Raw genomic sequence first — 21125 nt, 5'->3', positions numbered from 1 at the left:
CTAGCAAAATAACCTTTGTTCTAAGTTGAGGCTAGTTACTGGAATTCCAATCAGCATGCTTTTAAAGACATTGTGTTTCTCACTTAGGTACAGAAAATCAGAGCCATTTACCCTTCAGAGAACCCTCTGAGAATCGAGGGAGAGAAAGGTGGTCTACCATTCCTAGTCTTCTAATAGCCACTGCAATTTTTGTATCTTCATATCTTTAGATCAAGTATCTAGATTCAGTCTCAGTATTAATTTGTGTGTGCTTGTACAGAACATTCCACCAGTAGACATGTAATAAGACACCCACCTTTTTCTGAAAATTGTGAGAAATTTTGTTTTAGGAAGTAGGTTGAGTATGACTGCAAAATTTCTAATTCATAATACGACAGTATCCTATGTTTACCTCCCTTGTATCCATGGGTAAGAAGTCACACAAGATTCCCTGGGAGGCTTGGAGTTTCTCAGTGGGAGGAACGTGCAGATGGGTGCCCGGCTTCCCCTCCAGGAACCCTCTCTGATTACTGACGCCAATGAGTCTTTCATGTGCATCCTCCCCATCAGTCTCTATTCATCCTTTGGGAAGTTAATCTCTAATCTCTTCACACTGAAGCTCAGATATGAATTCTGAAACACACTATCTGGGTTGAAGAAGTCCCCATGAGGAAAAATAAATTAAAATATATTTATAAGTATATTAATAGAAATGAAACATACATTCCGATTTCATCTTACATTAAGATCATCTTTTCCTAAAAGAAAAGAAAAAAAGGAAGAAAAAAATGATCTACCACCCCTGAGCATTATTATGTAACAGAACCCAACTGTCCAAATGTCACTTAGGTGTGGGTTAAAAGAAGCTACCACCATATTCCAGTCTGTGATGGAATTCCAGGCACTGAATGCCACTAAAGGCCTCTCACGTATATATAAAATCATTTAAGTTGTACATTAAGAATTTAATTTCCTATAAAGCTCTTATAATCTCTCTTCTTCTGGTTGTTTGGGGGTTTGTTTTGTTTTGTTTTTGCTTTGCAGAACTCTTTATGCTACTATTCATATAACACACCTTGTGGAAATAATAACATTTTAAATAATATTGAGAGAAATTAAAAAGCCTATTTATAGATAAATGTCTAAAAATGCTCATCCCATATTTTTCCACTGGGATGATGACATAATTGGCTCGGATGTTAGACAGTGAAGTCACCAGCGCAGGATGAGAAAAAAAATTATAGTTGAATATCCTCATTTTAAAGTGGATACTAAGGTCCAGCAAGGTAAATAAATGACTTAAAATTCCAGTGACTTTAATAATTTAAAGGGAATTCTAAAAATACAAAAGTGATTATTTGTGTATTAAAATATTTATGTATTTCAAGTGCAAACACTCTTTTATTTTATTATTTTCCTATTGAATCATCGAGAAATTTACTAATAGCAGGGAAAATTTTAAATTGAATTCTTCATTTAAACATCTCACTGTTTTTGTGTGTGTGTGTGTGTGTTTTACATCTGTTTCGTCATCAACAAACTATCATTATTCTTTCTTTAGAAATTAAGTGTCAGGAAGTCATACTTTAACCACTGCATCTAAACTTCCCCTGTAACACCTCATATTTCCCTTGTGATTCTTTTAGCGCTAACCACTACTTATCACAATATATATTTTTCTTTCTTAGCTTTTGTATAGCCATTTTTATTGCCCTAGAATATACGTTTCATGACATCATTCACTGCTGTGTTGTTCCCATGTGCTTAAAACAATGCCTAAAATATAGTAAGAGTTCAGTGAATATTTGCTGAATGAAAAAAGTAATGATTATTGAAATCTGTTGGGTGTTACACAGAGTTATGATGCAAGAATGAATTAAAAATTATTTTCATCCTGTGGCATTTTATAGTGTACACATTACTATTAGTATCAAAGAGCAGTAAAAATTATTGTTGACTTTTTGTTAGACAAGTTAAAAAATGAATTATTTTGTTCATTATGGCCCTGTCTTTCTATTTAATTTCCTATTTTTTCCAATTGAATCTTTAATATAATCAAGAAAGAAAGAAGATCCTGAAGGTCATGATGAGATTTGAGCTAATTGAATCTTTAATATAATCAAGAAAGAAAGAAGATCCTGAAGGTCATAATGAGATCTGAGCTAAGAATTACTCAAGGAGGGACCCTTTTTGGGCAGCAAAATTAAAACGCAGATATAAAGAAATGGTCCCAAAGCTACCATTTATGGGTTGACCGCACTTGGGTTGATTCTACATCTTGCCAATTGTGAATTGAACATTGAACGGCAATAAACGGTCTAGTGCAAGTGTTCTTATGATAAAATGATTTCTTTTTCTTCTAGGTAGATACCTAGGAATGGAATTGCAGGTTAAATGGAAGGTCTACTTTAAGCTTTTTGAAGATTCACCATCCTTCTTTCTAAAAAGGCTGAATTAGTTTGCAATCCTCCCAACAGTGTAAAAGTGTTCCCTTCTCTCCAGAACCATACCAATATCTGTAGCTTTGGGATTCTGTGATGCAGGCTCTTCTCACTGACTTTAGGAGATATCTCAAGATGGTTTTGATTTGCATTTCTCTGAAGACTAGGGATGCTGAGCATTTTTTCATGTGTTTGTTGTCCTTTCATCTTCTGCTTCAGAGAAGGTTCTATTCATGTCACTTGCCCCAGACAAGTGGGATTTTTTGCTCTTTTTTGTTGTTGTTGATTAATTTTGAGTTCTCTGTAGACTCTGGTTAGGAGCCCTGTATCGTGTTGGCAACATGTAAATATCTTTTCAAATTCTGAAGTTTTTCTGTTTACTTTAATTGTTGTACACTTAGCTGGGCAGAAGCTTCTTAGCTTGATTATGTACCATTTACTTATTTTTGTTGTTGCTGAGATTGCCAATAAAGCCTTCCATGATATAGGTATACTATGAAATACTATTCAGCCATAAAAAAGATGGAGACTTCTATCTTTTGTTGTAACCTAGATGGAATTTAAGAACATTCTACCTAGTAAAGTACCACAAGAATGGAAAAGTGAGTCTCAATACAAACACAAAGCCAGTAGATGAACAGCTGTGCACCCACATAAGAGAAAAAAATTAGTTTAAGTGGGGGGAGGAGGCAGGAAAGAGGAAGAGGGGGAATTGTTAAGCACTCGCTTAATGGGCACGATCTGGTGGTATATGGCACACTTTCCGGGTGGGGGGCTCAGTTACAACTTGGCCTTCACCTAACAAACACAATGTAACCGAATCACCTGTATCCTTACATTAATCTGAAATAAAAAATAAAGAAAACAAAATGAAAACTGAAACAAGTGGGTGTGGCTTCAGTCCTTTCCACTGCGCTTTGCACAGCTGCTAAAATTTAAATCTCTTGTTTCCATGCCCCTAGAAAGACTTCCCTTGGGAACACATTTCTGTCTCCATGACATGCTCAAAAATGTCTTTGTAAAGGGAGTTTCCTGAGACAAGCGGTATGCATGGTTGAAGGGAAAAAAGGAAGGTGGGGACCAGCAGGGAAGCTTCTGTGGTAGTGTTATTATTCTCATAAATAAGGGGTTTGGATTTACAATGACTATTCAGCTCACATATCCCTACAGATCCCTCATTTAACACAAATTTACTTTTTTTTCTCAATACAGGTGATTTATGACCAATCTAAATAAGTCTGATGTAATGATATCCACTTATAACTATTGGATAATACTAAATACTCATTAAGGGAAAAAGAATGAAGGGAGGGAGGGATGAACATTGTATTGCCAATTACTGCCAGAGATTGATGGGGTAAGGGAAATTCCCCATGTATGAAGGACTTTGAAGAAAGAAAAGGATGCACCTCAGGTCTGAATAGATGTGGAGAGATGGTTTGAGATGTACTCCAAATTTTTGAAATTAAGGGATTAAGAAATTTGAAAGAAAGGCATATGGAGGGTAGGCTAAATTTAGAGAAATATGATTTTAGCTAGTAGTCTTTTTTTAACACGTCTTAACCTTGTTAACAAATCTCTGAACATGAATGGTGTGATTCTATTAATCTTTAATGTCCCTTGCAAATTTACTTATGTCTCTCTATCACACCCAACCTCTACCCCGCCTTAAAGTAGAGCTGACTGTAGGCAAGATTATGAATTAGGCAGGTGCACGGAGCCTCTTGCACACTCCCCCTCATTCCCATCTCAGCACCTTTCTGTGGGTCTCATACGCCCGTTAACTTAACACCAGTCCCTGCCCTCGGATTTCAGCACTCTACTACCGCCTTTGCTTTGGCACAGCTCAAGCCTACTGTCTGACTTTTCGTGATTATTCATTCTTAATTTTCTAAATTAAGATGGCAACCATCTCCTTTTCTTTTCTCAGTTTGCTGTTGGGAAACTTGATCACCAAGTCCCTTCTCTCTCACTTTTTCCTCTTAAGTGTAACTTACCAAAAACGTTTGTTAAATAAATTAAAAACATTAGCACTCGGCTGTAAATCACGCTAGTAGGAGATAAGCAGAGGTCTTAGGAGAACATTACACTTTTCCATTTTAAAAGAGAAGTTTTATCAACAACGAGAAATATACTTGCAAAATACAGTTAGCATTTTTGTTTCTTAGGTACATTCAGGAATGCTTCAAATGTCTCCCTTAACTAACCTCTCTACTTATAAATAAATACAGATGTGCCTGTCAGAGCAAACTGGGCATTCGTATAACATTTCCAATAAAATTAAGTATCCATCATAGTTAGGCACTGAAACAACTTAGAATTTTCATTCTAGTCCATCATAATCAGATTTTGTTATCTTCTAATTGGGGAGAAATTAATCGACAACTCATTCTGATGAAATTCTGATTTATATTCATTAATATCTAATTGAATAGGATGTGGGGTCCTAGCAAACCTCGGTCTCTGAAGAAAAATCTGATTATAAGTTTAGGAATGTCATAGTGGCAATGCGTGCATGATAGAGAAATCGGAAAGCCTCTTCATTTTCATTTGCAATAAAATGTGTTAAATTCAAGTCACAGTGTCAAGTTATGCTACAGCTGGAAAAGATGCAATGTGTTCTTAGAGAAAGTACTTGGCATTGAGGTGAGGGGAATACGTAGACGGGTTGTGCTCAGGAAGCCAAGAACAGATGTGAAAAAATGAGACAAGAGCCTTTTGATTCCCCAAGGCTTGAGGCAAAGTCCCATCTGTCAGTCCCTTCCCTTGGCTCTCCCAGAAGGGTAAGCCTCCAGCTCTGCAGATTGTCCTGGCAATTAAACGCGCTCCCAGAACCTGTCGCATTTATCATCATAAACTTCCCACAATAGGCTTCCACTAGCACTCTGATTTTCCATGATACTCATTATCTCAGTGACCAGCCAAAAGGGCTGGTGACCCCCACGACCCATGCAAAATTTCTCCTAATGAAGTTCTCACTGTGCCAGCCAGAGTCAACCTCACCCCAAAACCTACTTCTCTTCTTCTGAGTAAGGGGAGAGAGGGCTCCCGTGTTCTAAATGTGTTGCTGCCTGACACCAGCCAGGCATGATTATCCCCACACTTCTTACATAGACAGAAGCAGATTTTCATTGTGGGAGCTGCTGGGGTTTGGTTCCTTTGTGGTGAACTTAATGTGAACTGCTACAAAGAAAAACGTACAGTATTAAATTTGAAATGTATATATTTTTAAGAAGATTAAAATCTACTCAACTGTGTATATTCTGTACTAATTTTTAAAAGAGTTTTACAGGATAGTCTTTTCTGTCTATACTAGAAAGCTGTCTGGGAAGGACTATCTTTTAGGGATTAGTGCACCACCATGGCAGGAAACGTGGAGGGAAGAGCCCGTGTTAGGGGTCAGAGCCATCCCAGCTCCGCCGCTCACCATTAAGCTGTCGGGAAGTTTGATATGCCTTCAATCTGACTTTCCTCACTTCTAAATTATCCAGATTTCTTAGAGTTACTGTGAACATTCGTTGGTACAGAATAAGGACACAGACATATCACGGACACAGGAGGTATTACACCTTACAGCCTCCATGTCAGACTGCCTGGTATGACATCCCCCTGTATGAGCAAGTGGCTAAGAAAGGCTGCTTAGCTAGGTGCGGTGGTTCATGCCTGTAGTCTTAGTACTGTGGAAGGCTGAAGCAGGAGGATCCCTTGAGCTCAGGAGTCAGTAACTAGCCTGAGCAAGAGGGAAACCCCATCTCTACTAAAAATAGAAAAATTTGCCAGGCATTGTGGCAGGTGCCAATAGTCTCAGCTACTTAGGAGGCTGAGGCAGGAGGACCACTAGAGACCAAGTTTGAAGTTGCTGTGAGCTATGAAGACGCCATGGCACTCTAGCCTGGGTGACAGAGTGAGATGCAATTTCAAAAATTATTTAATTAAATAATTAAATAAAGACTGCTTGATGATGAAGTTTTTTTCCATTCTCCATTTCATAATTAAAAAAATCGCCACATTGTACTTTCTAAAACTGCGAAAAGATTAGCGATTAGCATTTACTTTTCCATTTTTGTCGTATCTTTACAAGATTAGGAGAACCTAAAGGCAACAAAAGAGAATAATTACTATCATTTGTAAGATCATCTGGCAAAATTAGAGCGACACTAGCTCTTTTGCTTTTTCTCATACATACCCACATTATTATAATGCTATTAATAAGAGCTGTTTTCCCCATTTTGCCTACAAGATTTTCCCATCTTACCTACTTGACTAATTTCTAAATTAATCTATGACTTAATATAAATTAATATATGAGCAAGAATAAAAAATAAGAAATGAATAGATGAAAAAAATGTACCTTAAAATAAGAAACTTGGGGTAAATGTAATGCTCTAACTTGTAGTCTAAAGAATTACGAACCTAGCCGGGCGTTGTGGCGGGCGCCTGTGGTCCCAGCTACTTGGGAGGCTGAGGCAAGAGAATCGCTTAAGCCCAGGAGTTGGAGGTTGCTGTGAACTGTGTGAGGCCACGGCACTCTACTGAGGGCCATAAAGTGAGACTCTGTCTCTACAAAAAAAAAAAAAAAAAAAGAATCATGAACCAAGGATCAAGAAGATATGTGCCACAATGAATCTCTGCCCGTTCGTTCTCTGCCGTGATAAGAGAATCTTAGCTTTAAACAAAGTATTATCTATTTTCCAAAAGTCAAGACAAGTGTGGTTTCATGGTGAACATATTTCTTTTTTTTTTTTTTTTTGTCTTTTTTTGAACTGCTACAATCAAATAATTTGTATTGGTACAATGTCTTTTTTATCCAAAAATGTATTCGTATTTTAATCCTTATGAAAAGGATTTATCGACTCTTATGTGAACATATAAGATTTTCCCTACATGCAGAGAAGTCTGTGTTTATCAGGATAAAGGGAATATTTATGTTATTCAGCAAATATGAAAAATTTAAGACAGAAATCTCACACACAAAGGCAGATGCTAAATGCTATTTCTTTTATGAAACTTAGTTTCAGATACAATGCAAGCTTTCCCACTGTGATATTTTCCAGGTGACAAGAACGATTTTATATTCCAAATTTGGGTAGGCTCAGCTAAGGTCATGTGTTTTTTATTGGTAGAAGAAACATACTCTAAGGTAATGATGAAAAGTATAGTATAGTGAATACATAAAATATTAACATAGTCATTTATTATCTAGTATTTTGTACCGTACATAATTGTATGTGTTGTACTTTTATGTGACTGGAAGCACGGTAGGTTTGCTTACACCAGTACAGCCACAAATATGCAAATATGTTGCATGTTAATGTTACAAAGACTATGTTACTGGGTGATAGGAATTTTTCAGCTCCTCATGGAACCCCCATCACATATGAAGTTTGTTCTTGACTAAAATGTCATTGTGAGGCTGGGCTCAGTGACTCACATCTATAATGCTAGTACTCTGGGAAGCCGATGTGGGAGGATCTCTTGGGTTAGGAGTTCAAGACCAGCCTGAGCAGGGGTGAAACCCTGTCTCTACTAAAAATAAAATTAGCCAGACACTGTGGCAAGTAATCCCAGTTCCTCAGGAGGCTGAGGCAGGAGGCTCACTTTAACCCAGGAGTTTGAGGTTGCCATGAGCTAGGTTGATACCACAGCACTCAAGTCTGGGCAACAGAGTGAGATTATGTCTCAAATAAATGAAGGGATGAAGGAATAAGTGAATAAATAAATAAATGTCATTATGAAGTGTATGACTATATATTGTGCCAAATGGTGGTTCTGTCTGAATTGTATCAGAGTTGACTCTGGCAAAGGGATTTATTCATTTAGCTTGCTTGAGTGCAATGTCTGTGCTTACGCCCGAATTCCGTATGTATTATTTTTGGCCTGGCATCTGGCAGAACTACTTACCTGGGTGCCAACCATTGTCCATTGAGTAGATGGAGAAGTGCTCATGTTTCAGAGTTGTATTCCAGTGGGCAGAAGGCAAAGACGTCTCAAATACCCCTTCTCCTGGGTCTATCCAACTAATAGAAACTATATATAAAAATGTATACAGTAGAACATTTCTTATCTTTGAATTATCTACATATATAAACTAAATTGTTTTAAAAGTCATACCAGGATCACAATTTTACAAAATCAGAAATTACTAGGAAATAAGAAAACATGCTTTAAAAATAAGACCTGAGTTAGACACCTGCTCTGTAGCTCTTCCATTGGCCATATGTGGTCCTTATTTCTTTAATTATAAAACTAAAATTAAAAACAGGCATCAGTATGTGGTAAAGTATGTTAGTCACGGTTCTGTGCTCAGGTTTATTTTTAAATATTGTCAGGTGGCAAATGAAAAACATTACATTTCAGTACAATAAATGAGAAACATTTTTCATAATTTAGATGTTTATGTACATTAACTATTTTCATTACTAAAAAAGGCTTTCTTTTCTAACTACGAATACATATTATTCCCTGTCATGTCCATTTCTTCCACTAAGGTCTACCCTTCTCAGATGGCTAATATTCAGAAAAAATTTAATGTTTGAATTAAGACAAATGCAAGGATTTGTGAGTGTATGTAACAGTTCACATGTGCACACCTACACACATATATTTCTCCCTCTCTATGTGTGCACGTACACTGCTCTACAACATTGTGCATATCCAAAACGAATATAGGGATATACACCGTTTACATTTTCTTCATTGCCCTTTACTATCCAGAAAGCCCTCATTCCTTATTTTAATTTAAATTAAAAAAAATGTTTTTGAGACAGAGTCTCAAACTGTCGCCCTTGGTAGAGTGCTATGGTGTCAGAGCTCACAGCAACCTCAAACTCTTGGGCTTAAGCGATTCTCTTGCCTCAGCCTCCCAAGTAGCTGGTTTAATTTTTATTTTTCAGAAGTAATTTTTTTTCTCATTCACAGTCTTTGGCCTTTCCCCATAAGGCTTAGCGTCAGCTTGCTAATTCCATAGAGCACCTGCTGGGAATCTTAATTGGAGTCCCGTGGTTGTTACTTTCCCCAGCTCTTACTTTTGATGGTTCTTATTTATGTTTTTAAGTTATTGTTATGTTTTTCTTATCAATTGATTTACTCCTAACAAATTGAGGCTTAAATATAGGCAGTCTCTGAAATCTGGATGGAAGGCACTGGCTTACTCTGAAGATTTGTGTTGCCCTCAGGCAGGCTTCTGGGGGCAGTGTCCTTCTGGGACACTGTACTATAAATTCTAGGAGTTCTCACCTCCATTCAAAGTCAAAGTAAAGTAAATCAGTGTACTTGTCTTTCTCTGCAAGCTAGCCCACAACTTCTACTTTTTCTTATGATGTAGCCCATTGGATCTTGGCTATCTTTAAGAGTCTAATTAACTAATTCTAGTCAAAAATGTTTGAAGCGATAATATAGTGTCAGCACAGGAATCACAAGGTAATTAATTTCATAAATATGTTACTTCAACAGTGGAAAACCACTGCATATATTTTTTGTACTTCCCAATAGATTCAGAATAATGGTTGAAAATAACCATAAAAATTGCAGTGTTGACACGGAGGAGAAGGAATGCCTTTACTGAGTAATAATTATGTCCTAGAAATTGTGTTGTTTTACAGTACTATTGAGTTCAATTGTCATAAAACACTGTTCAGAGATGATTTTGTCATATCCACTTTACAACTGAGGAAACTGAAGATAAAGGAGAGTAACTTGCCAACGGTCACATAAGTGGTTGGTGTGTATTTAAACTTCAGATCTAACTGACTCCAGCGCCACTGGGCTGAATTGCCATACATGCGCCATGTACAGATATTACCCAAACATTTCTTCAAATGTTAGAATGTGTAAAAGGTAAAAAAGGTGTTCATTATGGCCAGTTCACGAGAATTTGAAAAGGGAAAACTAGCAAGACAGGGCAGGACAACAAATTAAGAGGCAGTGTACCCTTTTATGTTACAAGAGCATTAACTGATGTATGTTAGTGTGAGGAAAGAGTTGATAAACTACTTACTAGTGTTTGGGAGTTTCAGGTTAGGACACCCCGGATTAGATTTTGGTACAGTCATTGGATTTTTAGGACCAGTCTTTAAGTTTGAGGTTTCAAAAAAAAATTATTTCATTCATATACCCAAGTTGTAATAAATTTCTTCACAATAATACAAAAAAAAAAAAAAAGAAAGAAAGAAAAACACAAGAGCATTATCTTGTTTAACAGACAGTGAGAGATTTCATTCTGTAGCCTGAGACACAGATGTCTTTAAAGGGGCACCACTCTTTGTGTGAAGGGCTCACCACGGAAGACTGGGGCACCACTCTGTGTGTGAAGGGCTCACCACGAAAGACTGGGGCACCACTCTTCGTGTGAAGGGCTCACCACGGAAGACTGGGGCACCACTCTTCGTGTGAAGGGCTCACCACAGAAGACTGGGGCACCACTCTGTGTGTGAAGGGCTCACCACGGAAGACTGGGGCACCACTCTGTGTGTGAAGGGCTCACCACGGAAGACTGGGGCACCACTCTTCGTGTGAAGGGCTCACCACGGAAGACTGGGGCACCACTCTTCGTGCGAAGGGCTCACCACGGAAGACTGGGGCACCACTCTGTGTGTGAAGGGCTCACCACGGAAGACTGGGGCACCACTCTGTGTGTGAAGGGCTCACCACGGAAGACTGGGGCACCACTCTTCGTGTGAAGGGCTCACCACGGAAGACTGGGGCACCACTCTGTGTGTGAAGGGCTCACCACGGAAGACTGCGGCACCACTCTGTGTGTGAAGGGCTCACCACGGAAGACTGGGGCACCACTCTTCGTGCGAAGGGCTCACCACGGAAGACTGGGGCACCACTCTTCGTGTGAAGGGCTCACCACGGAAGACTGGGGCACCACTCTGTGTGTGAAGGGCTCACCACGGAAGACTGGGGCACCACTCTTCGTGTGAAGGGCTCACCACGGAAGACTGGGGCACCACTCTTCGTGTGAAGGGCTCACCACGGAAGACTGGGGCACCACTCTGTGTGTGAAGGGCTCACCACGGAAGACTGGGGCACCACTCTGTGTGTGAAGGGCTCACCACGGAAGACTGGGGCACCACTCTTCGTGTGAAGGGCTCACCACGGAAGACTGGGGCACCACTCTGTGTGTGAAGGGCTCACCACGGAAGACTGCGGCACCACTCTGTGTGCGAAGGGCTCACCACGGAAGACTGGGGCACCACTCTTCGTGCGAAGGGCTCACCACGGAAGACTGGGGCACCACTCTTCGTGCGAAGGGCTCACCACGGAAGACTGGGGCACCACTCTGTGTGTGAAGGGCTCACCACGGAAGACTGGGGCACCACTCTGTGTGTGAAGGGCTCACCACGGAAGACTGGGGCACCACTCTTCGTGTGAAGGGCTCACCACGGAAGACTGGAGCACCACTCTGTGTGTGAAGGGCTCACCACGGAAGACTGCGGCACCACTCTGTGTGTGAAGGGCTCACCACGGAAGACTGGGGCACCACTCTTTGTGTGAAGGGCTCACCACAGAAGACTGGGGCACCACTCTGTGTGAATGGCTCACCATGGAAGACTGGGGCACCAGTCTTTGTGTGAAGGCCTTAACGCGGAAAACCGTGTTCTTCAGAGGTTTTGAGGCAGAATAGAAGTTGAACATCCTGTGTGTGTGTGTGTGTGTGTGTGCATCTCCAGCAACTTATTAAAATCCTAGCTATCTTTTAAAGACATGGAATTGGTTACCTATAAGCAAATCATTCTTTCTCTTGCTGACAAATTCTTCTCTTTGCCTTTTTCTAGCATCCAAACTATTTCCATTCTTCTATGTACATTTTTGAAAAAAAAAAAAAGTTACTCTTATGTACTTAAAATTCCATCATATACCAGATGCATCCAGTTTGGAAATTATTTTTATAGATTAAAGTTTAATTAACAGGGCATGATTCTATGAAATTATTTGCTGTAGGTATATTCCCCACCTCAATCCTAGAGGGAGTACTTTAAATGCACACAACTTTCTTGTCTAAAATGTATGTGGGTACAATTTCTATCCATTTAATTGCAGTCTAAAAATACTTAAAACACGTTTTGTTCTCTTTGATTCATAAACCTAATGCTGATTCTGTGCTTAGAAATTATACAAAGTTATTTTTCTATAATGTTGGCAAATTTAATTGTTTATAAATTAATTGTTCTTTATATATTTTAGCAGTGAGAGTAGGGAAGGGGTTCTCTCTTTTCTTTGTGGTCTTTAGCATAAGTATAATTTTATTTACCATGTAAATATTATTTTTATAATGAAACAAAAGTTTTAAATTTGTAAAACTACTTTGAACTTAAATGATGTAACTGAAACAAAATGCACCTAAATTAAGTACTTTAACTGAATGAATATTTATTGTGAAACAGAGCTTTAGAAAAAGAAATGTCAATATATTGAACTGGTCCTATTAAACATTTTTTTCCTGATGGATTTAGGAAATGTGTTTATTGAACAGAAGAACAAGTATATAACTCATCTTTTTAGGAAATCTGTTGCCACGGTAATAGTAAGGTGGCATCTTTCCAAGAGAAGGTTTTGTTCTAAAAGCAATGATGAGTAACACCCCCCAGCCTCCATTCAAACTAAAGATGAGTGAGTTGGGCTGTTCTCCTAGGAAGAGGTGGGGGTGTAGAATTCTGACAGTCTCACTAAGGGACACCTTCTTGTCAAATCCTATCATGTCTTGTTTAGAAATATGCTTTTTTGGTGCCTGTAATTCCTATTTATTTTTTCCTGTTGGTTTGAGATATATATATGTATATGTATATATATGTATATCTATATATACGGAAAGAGGGGGATCTAAAAAATGTATACACATTTAAGAGAAAAAGCTATCCTATTCATTCCTGTCACATGGTGATATTAGAATTCATTTGATAGAATACACTATCTTTTTAGCAAATGTCATAATTCACATTGCTACCGTCTCTTACAATGTGTATACATATTTTGGCACCCCAAGTAGAGGCATACTGTATATAAAAGACATGATGAGGTTTTAAATTTTTATTTGAGATATTAAATATGCAAAAAAGTGTTATTTTGAACAAAGAACAGTGAAAGGAGTGAGTTTATTGTCAGTAAATGGTCCTATTTGTTGCAGTGCAAGGCGGAGACCCATCTTTAATTCATTTATCATGTAACTACATTAACTGAAAACAGAAAAGTCAAACTACAATGTGTTAATAGAAAACCCCCTGAAATTAAAATTTCACTTTTCAAAAGTCCCTAAGTCACCAATGGACATCTATGTTTTTCTATTATTTATTCATTAGTGTGTTTAATATTTGTCCTGTGTACGCGTGTATCTGTGTGTGTTGCTGCGTGAGGCAGGGGTTAGTCAGGTGGATGTTTGTACTTGAAGGAAGAGAAGCTAAGCCCAATGTTAGGTGGTGAACAGCAGATGTGGCACTTAGAAGATTCACTGCTGTGGAGAATTAAATGAATACTTAGTCAAATGAGCCTACCTTTCCATGTGGGGAATGGGATGTGGAGTGGCACTTCCCCTGCACGGCCTGGGGAAGTGTTCAGGGAACAAAACCCCACCACCATCACTTCTTCCCCTAGATTAACCTACTTCTCACCTGCCAGAAGTCATGTAGCCTCTACATACTTTCTTATTACAGCTTTTCCTTAAGATTTACCTTGTTAAAGATACTTTATAAAGAAAGCTGCTTCCACAGTTCAGTGCTGCCTGGCTGCCTGCAGACAGACCTCCCGATCCCACGCTATCTGTTGTCTGGGGTGTGTTTTATTCTATATTTCACTAGAATGTCTCCTGCGTGTCCTTCCTTTTAATTTCCCACCATTTCCACTCAGGTTATGTCTCCCTGTCTCGCACTGGGTCGCGAGATTTCCTCATATGGGGCTGATACCCAATCTCATGACAGACTCATTACAGAGCAGAAGCAAAATCAAAGACTCCAGCTCAGAGGGTGTTTGTACCACAAAGCAAAATGTCTCACCAGGTTCCCAGTCACCCTCTCCCAGTGAGAATATTCTTTATTCTCACTACTTTGTCCCGCTCGCCAGTCTTTGCTTCCTGTGTTCCTCTTAGCTCCACCATTCTTTTTGTCTTTCCATTTACTCTTGTGATTTCTCCTTTTCTCTCAGGCTTCCAGTGATCCTTTGGGTAACTAATTGGTGAGCTATGCATGAAGAAAGAAAACCCAGAACTTGGACTAAATCTCCCCACTCAACCATAAAACTGCCTCAAACTCTTTTCTTATCTGGGATGCTTTCTTAATTGCCAAACAAACTGCCCATCTACGGTTACAAATGAGTGAGAGTTAACCTGTCCTCATGCTTAGTGTTTCTGGGGCTCCTAGATTCCATGGTTACTTTGTTTTATGAGGGGCTCTGTGTTTGTGGAAGATGTGGGACACACACGATCCTTCAGTACCTACTACTAGGGCCTTACCCTCCTGTCTCTCTGCTCCTTATCACATTAAATCCTAACACTGACCACCTGATTTTGGTATTATTATCTCCATTTTTTTTTTTTTTTTTTTGAAACAGTCTCACTCTGTTGCCCTGGGTAGAGTGCCCTGGTATCAGAGCTCACAGCAACTTCTAACTCTTGGGCTCAAATTCTTGCCTCAGCTTCCCAAGTAGCTGGGACCACAGGTGTGCCACTATGCAGGGCTAATTTTTTTTTTTTTAATTTTTAATAGAGATGGGTCTCACTCTTGTTCAGGCTGGTCTCAAATTCCTGAGGCGCAAGCAATCCACCCACTCCGGCCTCCCAGGATGTAGTTTCTATTTTAAACATAAAAGCTCAAAGTAATGTATGGGCAATCTCATAGTCTCTAACTAGCAAATTTTGTCTAACTTAATTTTAGTTCAAAATCTACAAATGTTTATTCTACAGTCTAGGAGATATTTGTGTGTGGGTTTGAATTCTGCAGAAATAGAATGGTTACCACAGTCTTTGAAGAGAGGTAGCTCGAGTTTGTGGCTACATAATCATTAAACGAAGAACAACTGAGATTAATCCAGCAAAATGATGTCTTATGTAAAAAACGACATAATAGTACAGGGCCCCTTTTTATAATACTTCTGTCTACTCCACAGACCTCAGAAATCACTTAGCGAGCTTAACATTTTACCCATGACTTAAAAGTAAAATATATAAAATAGACTCTTCCCTGACACAAGTAATGAAGTTATAATTACCCTAGTGATGTACTCACAAAGCAATTAGGGTTTTCACTGTCATTTTGTAAATGTATTATCTGGTTTTATTTCCTTTAAAAATCCATGGGAATAAATATTGCTTGAGGTCCTGTGTGATAAATTCATTTGCCCAATTGCACCCGATGAGTTAATGGTGCAGCTAAAACTAAAATCTAAATTTTGAAATACCTAATATTTGTTCATTGACTTGTAAGAAACGTAATCGTGTCGACTAAGTTAAAGCTCTTTTCTTGCCTAAGATCATAGCTAATGTATGAAATAAAATATCTCCTGACTTAATAATTCGTGTAGGGCTAATAAATCTTACAGTAAAGAAAAACTATTTTGTAATAGGAAAACTTTCTAAGACTATAGCCATAGTTAGTTTTATTCTTTACATTTTCTTACAATTGATGGGAAACTATTGGAAGCACCAGTGTTAGTGTCTCCCCAGTTGACAGAGAACGCCTGGCTTGACTCACATGTTCCTTATTGCTCTACTCTGAGTTATTTCCCAGCAGATTAATTTATAAGTTTTCATGTGAGGTTCCACATAGGACAATATTCAATTTTTCCTTTTTAAACTATAGTAATATTTACCCATTTCACTCTCTATTAGAGTCTTCATGGTTAGTCATATTTGAACCAAATAACTTCATTCATTTCAGGAATTATTATCTTCATTCTAGGTAGAATTTTGAAATACATTCTATCAGACATCCTAGGGAAATAAAATATAAAATTGAATATTTCTTCATCTGAAACTATACTCTCAATTTGTAAAAAAAAGGCTTGCCTCTCCTAAAATTAAAAAAAATGTTAATTACAGTCATGCAAGAAACAAAAAAGAAAAAAGAAATCATATCTACTTTTTGAGAAAATAAATATCCAGAGTTATGTGGCTGCTTTCATTTTCCAGAGCAGCGCTGAATTCTGTAGTATCTTCAAAAGTCTTAAAGTTTGAACAAGCAGGTTTATAATTTTCCTTTTGTTGAAATTTTGGATATCAAATGGAATTGCTAATGACTATAAAATAAGATCCCTTTGGTGACTATTGTAATTACTTGGCAATAGGCATTGAAAACCTATTCTAAAGTTGTTCCTATTACTGAAGAAGAAAATATTTGCATTTGTATTTAAAGGCAAAGGAAAGAAAAATAAAGGTGAAACTGTTATTTTTTACTTGATCTGAAACTAGTAAAAATGTCCAGGTTTGTATACTGGAGAGCAGAAAGCCTAATTAGAAACAGTTGCAGCGAGAGCTGGGTCAGGGTTTTGGTTTCAGTTACCACCTATGTAGAGAAGACTCCCTCATCAACATGAGCTCACCTGACATCTCACATCTCACTTTCAATTTAGAGTGCCTTCAGGATATTTTGAATTTCCCAAACTAAAAAACATAAACTTAGTTGAAAACTAAATTTTTCAGCTTCTCTGAGACTTCTGCTTTTCACATCTGCTGTCAAACTGTGACAACATCATTAGCTCAAACTCCCTGGCCAGAAATATATGTGCTATTTTTGGATATTGGGAGGAGTGAGAGCATGATCAAGGGCTGTCAGTTACCCACTGGCCATCTATCTCAGATGTACTCATTCTTTTTCATTTCTCTTGTCACCATTGTGATAGGGACTCTTGTCACTTCCTAGTTAGATTACTACAACCTCTTCCCACTGATCTCCTGTCCGTCAATCTCTCCAATCTAGAAGGCATCTCATTCCCTGCCAGAATAATCATACCCAAACTTTCATTTAATCATTATGCCAATCTTTCTGAAACCATTGGATGGCAGACCCTGATTCCTACAAACTATTTAACACAGATGGCTCTGTAGTCTGTATTTATCTGTGTCTATTTCCAAATGAAAACAACTTTATTCTTTAAAAGCAGTCTCCGCTCCTCCTGAAGATGAGCTATAATGAATTTTAAGGCTGGGCTTCCTTCTTCTAGGCTTGGTCTGCCTTGTTTCTCTGCTTGATGAAGTCATATCCTCTTCTCCTTTTGGGCTACAAGCCTTATCTCTGCCATAAGCTTCTTCTAACCACGTTAGTGCCAGATGAGCTAATGGAAATCTGAACCCAGCAAGCCAAGAACAGCTAGAAAACATACCCAGTAGACCAGAATCACATCAACCCTCACATGTACCATCCAAAAGTTCAAAATAGCTCAAAGATAAAATATTTTTGCAAGTCTGTAGAAAAAATAAATTATATATGCATCTATATAATTATATATTTCGTACATATTTATGTGTTTGTAAAGGCATATGTGTAAAGAATGAATGCACTCATGTGCTTGTATTTTGGGACAATGACAGAATTACAGAATGTTAGGTTAGAAAGACACACCACCCTTATGTTTCCACTTCCAACATTTTACAGGTTGGGAATCTGAGATCCAGAGAATGCAGGTGACTTAGCCACACCTACACTGGTGACAGCCAGGTCTTGAACCTGGCTTTCTGATGACAGTGATAAGTAGAGGTGAGAAGCTGCCTCACAGTCAGCATTGCTTTTCTATCTCACAAAAATGAAACATCTTTCTTTTCTCAAAGTCTAGATGCAGTCAGGTCTAGTTTCATTTTCTTTGCCTCATTAATAACGCACTATAATTCTTATGTAAAATGCAATTAACATAAAATAGATTTAGATGCCCTTTGTTTAAAGAAAGATGTGTTATTTTCATGATTGTAGCTAAGGCTGTGCTGTTTCCAGACAGGATTGATGATTTACAGCTCATTATAAAACCAATAATAAATCTTTTGTCAATAGTGAACCATTCTTCATGATACAGGAAAGACTTCAGCATGGAATGTCATCTTCCTCCACAGCTGAAGTCCAAACCATGCTAAGAAGTACAGCATGCTCTATTCCCCTTGGGAAAGGGCCACAGGGATGTATGAATAGAGGTAACCATAATAAAAATAATGAAAATAACAAAGAATCCTGAGAATACTGGCAAGTGTGCTTAACAGTGTCCTGAGAAGAGTGGTAAATATATGTTTTGAGAAAAATGAAATATATATATATATTCAGTAACAAATTATTTATTTGGAATAACAGCTTAATAAATAGAATAAGACAAATACCAGTGCACTTTGAAACTGAAATAATACTCACAATCCCAAATTATCTTGGAATATGTTATGTAAAAACATTGACTTAATACTCAGGGTCTCCAAACATTCCATTTCAATCTGTATTTGAATCACGGAGTCCATCCTCACCTAGGCCTCTGGGGTGAGTAGAGAGGGTTCTAGCCGCCAACCTTGTCAAAATAGCTTAGGCCATCCAACCAGTTTGCTAGGTCAGATTCTGACTAAAAGATGGCTCCTAATAAAAAGAATTTGCTGATATCTGTAGGATGGGTACAATCCTGAAATCTCTTCTCTATAAGACAGAGGGAAATATAACATAAATATGCGGTTTAAAGATGTTAACATTAGAAGAAAAAAGCAATTTTGAGACAAACCTGTAGAAGGTAAGACCCTCTATCTCACTGTAGCTTACTGAATTGAAAAGAATAATAAAAAGCTAAAACTAATTAAGTATGTAGGAATAGAGTGTATCAGGAAGACAAGTAAATGCCTCCATTTTAAATAATTTTAGTTGCAGTTGGAAAGAACGTTAACTGAACAGATGTGGACCATGATATAAATAATTTAAAATTATGAAGGATTTATCAAGAACAATTCCCTTAAGTAAAATACAACATCCAAGAAACTAAAATTGTAACAATATTATTACCCTGGAAATTAAGAGATTGTTTATGCCAAATTCAGCTCAAACATCCAAGGAGGCATTTCCTTTCCTCAGGGGGCCAGGAGAGGCAGAAGAGAGGAATTACCGAGGAGAAAACTACAACAAGAATTAGGAATAAGAAAAGAAGGCAAGAAAAAAGTTAAATGAACATGAGATGATTCAAGGACCTTTTTCTTCTTATACATTCTGCCTAGAAATGACCTTATTGAGCCTCTTGGAACGATTTTATTTCTCACCTGGTGACCTCTCTGCTTCTAAGTTTGTCTATCGGCACAGAGGGGCATTAACAGGAAGAAACTAAAGCTGAGCCTTTTCTTTCCCTGACCTAGCATGGTGGTCTCTCTCTACAGAGTCAGTAGACTTACATCATGAACAACTTCCGGCTAGGTTTGTGCTTAATTTCTTCAAATTATGAGATCTATATATCCACTTCTTTCAATATAAATATAATTCTCCCCTATCCTCTTTAACAACCCAATTTATCATTTGGCTTCACTTTACATAGTGTCCCAATGCTAATGCCATTAGGATCCATTTTTTTTTCACTTAATACAAAGCTGCAAAATTATAGCACACATGTATAAAGAATGATAATGTTATCTAAGCTAATTATCTAAACTCAAGGAGGCAGAATTACAACTGGATTGTGTTGCCATAGTTTGATTTACTCAGATTAATCAAACTCTCAGCTAGGCCAACTGACTTTTTAAAATAATCAGCAATGTGACCAAAAAAGGTAATAGATAAATATCTTTATCTATTTTGTACGAATTAATTTTAATCCAAGGAAGATACAAGGGAAAGTATTTGAATTTACTTGTAAATAATCTGTATTGTCTTAAACTTTGGATGCACATATTTTACCTATTTCCATCAATTTTTTATATAGGTGTTTGACATTTTAATTGTTATAGTGTGATATGTCTAAGGGTTGGGTCATAATAAATTTTTAGATTAATGATGAACAAACAGTTGAAACAAAATTGATTAAAACTATCATTCTCTGATGTCCTAGTGGTTATCCAAGGGCAAGGTAAGTGTGTTGTGTCACTCTGAGGCTGCATATTATGTAGGGTTCAGAAGTCAGTTATCTACTTAGAAAGCAATTTTCTAAAGCAGAAAAGATGTGATTTTTTTTTTTAAACATGGAACATTATAGGTGCAATTATTTGGATGCAGAATATACAAGACCTCATTGTAAATGATGCATAAATGTGGTCTCATTTTGTATTGATTTATGAGCCACATACAGAACAACCCTTCATATCTCCTGCTTTAGGTGTAATATACGGATGTGGAAGTTCATAGTCATATTATCCACTGTGAAACATAGTACCAAACAGTGGCCTACCTAATCATGCATTTACACAATGGGGATAATGTAGGAATATTCAATTGAACTGCATCAAATGTTTATGATACTTTTTCAAAAACCAAGACACCCATAAGAGCTTTTATTTTGAGGCCATTTTTATTCAAACCGGCAAGTCCATTTCAGATTCTTAAGCAATTTTGGAAACTAACAGAATTTTGTGGACTTTTCTTCATTCAACCCATTTTTCACAATAAATGATTTTTGAATCTTACTTTCAGATCATTTGCTATCCACAGAATCCCTGTAGGTAATAACCGCAACTCTATCAATAGGAATTAAAAGGTAGCTCTCTAGAGAATTACCAATGAACCTGAATTATCTGAATAACTTTTGTAAAAATAAGTTTATGTTAAATATTTTTGCATTACA

This window comes from Nycticebus coucang, chromosome 11 (assembly GCF_027406575.1).
Source record: "Nycticebus coucang isolate mNycCou1 chromosome 11, mNycCou1.pri, whole genome shotgun sequence".
NCBI lineage: Eukaryota > Metazoa > Chordata > Mammalia > Primates > Lorisidae > Nycticebus > Nycticebus coucang.
The sequence above is the reverse complement of the archived record's forward strand: the minus strand, read 5'-3'. Positions refer to the sequence as shown.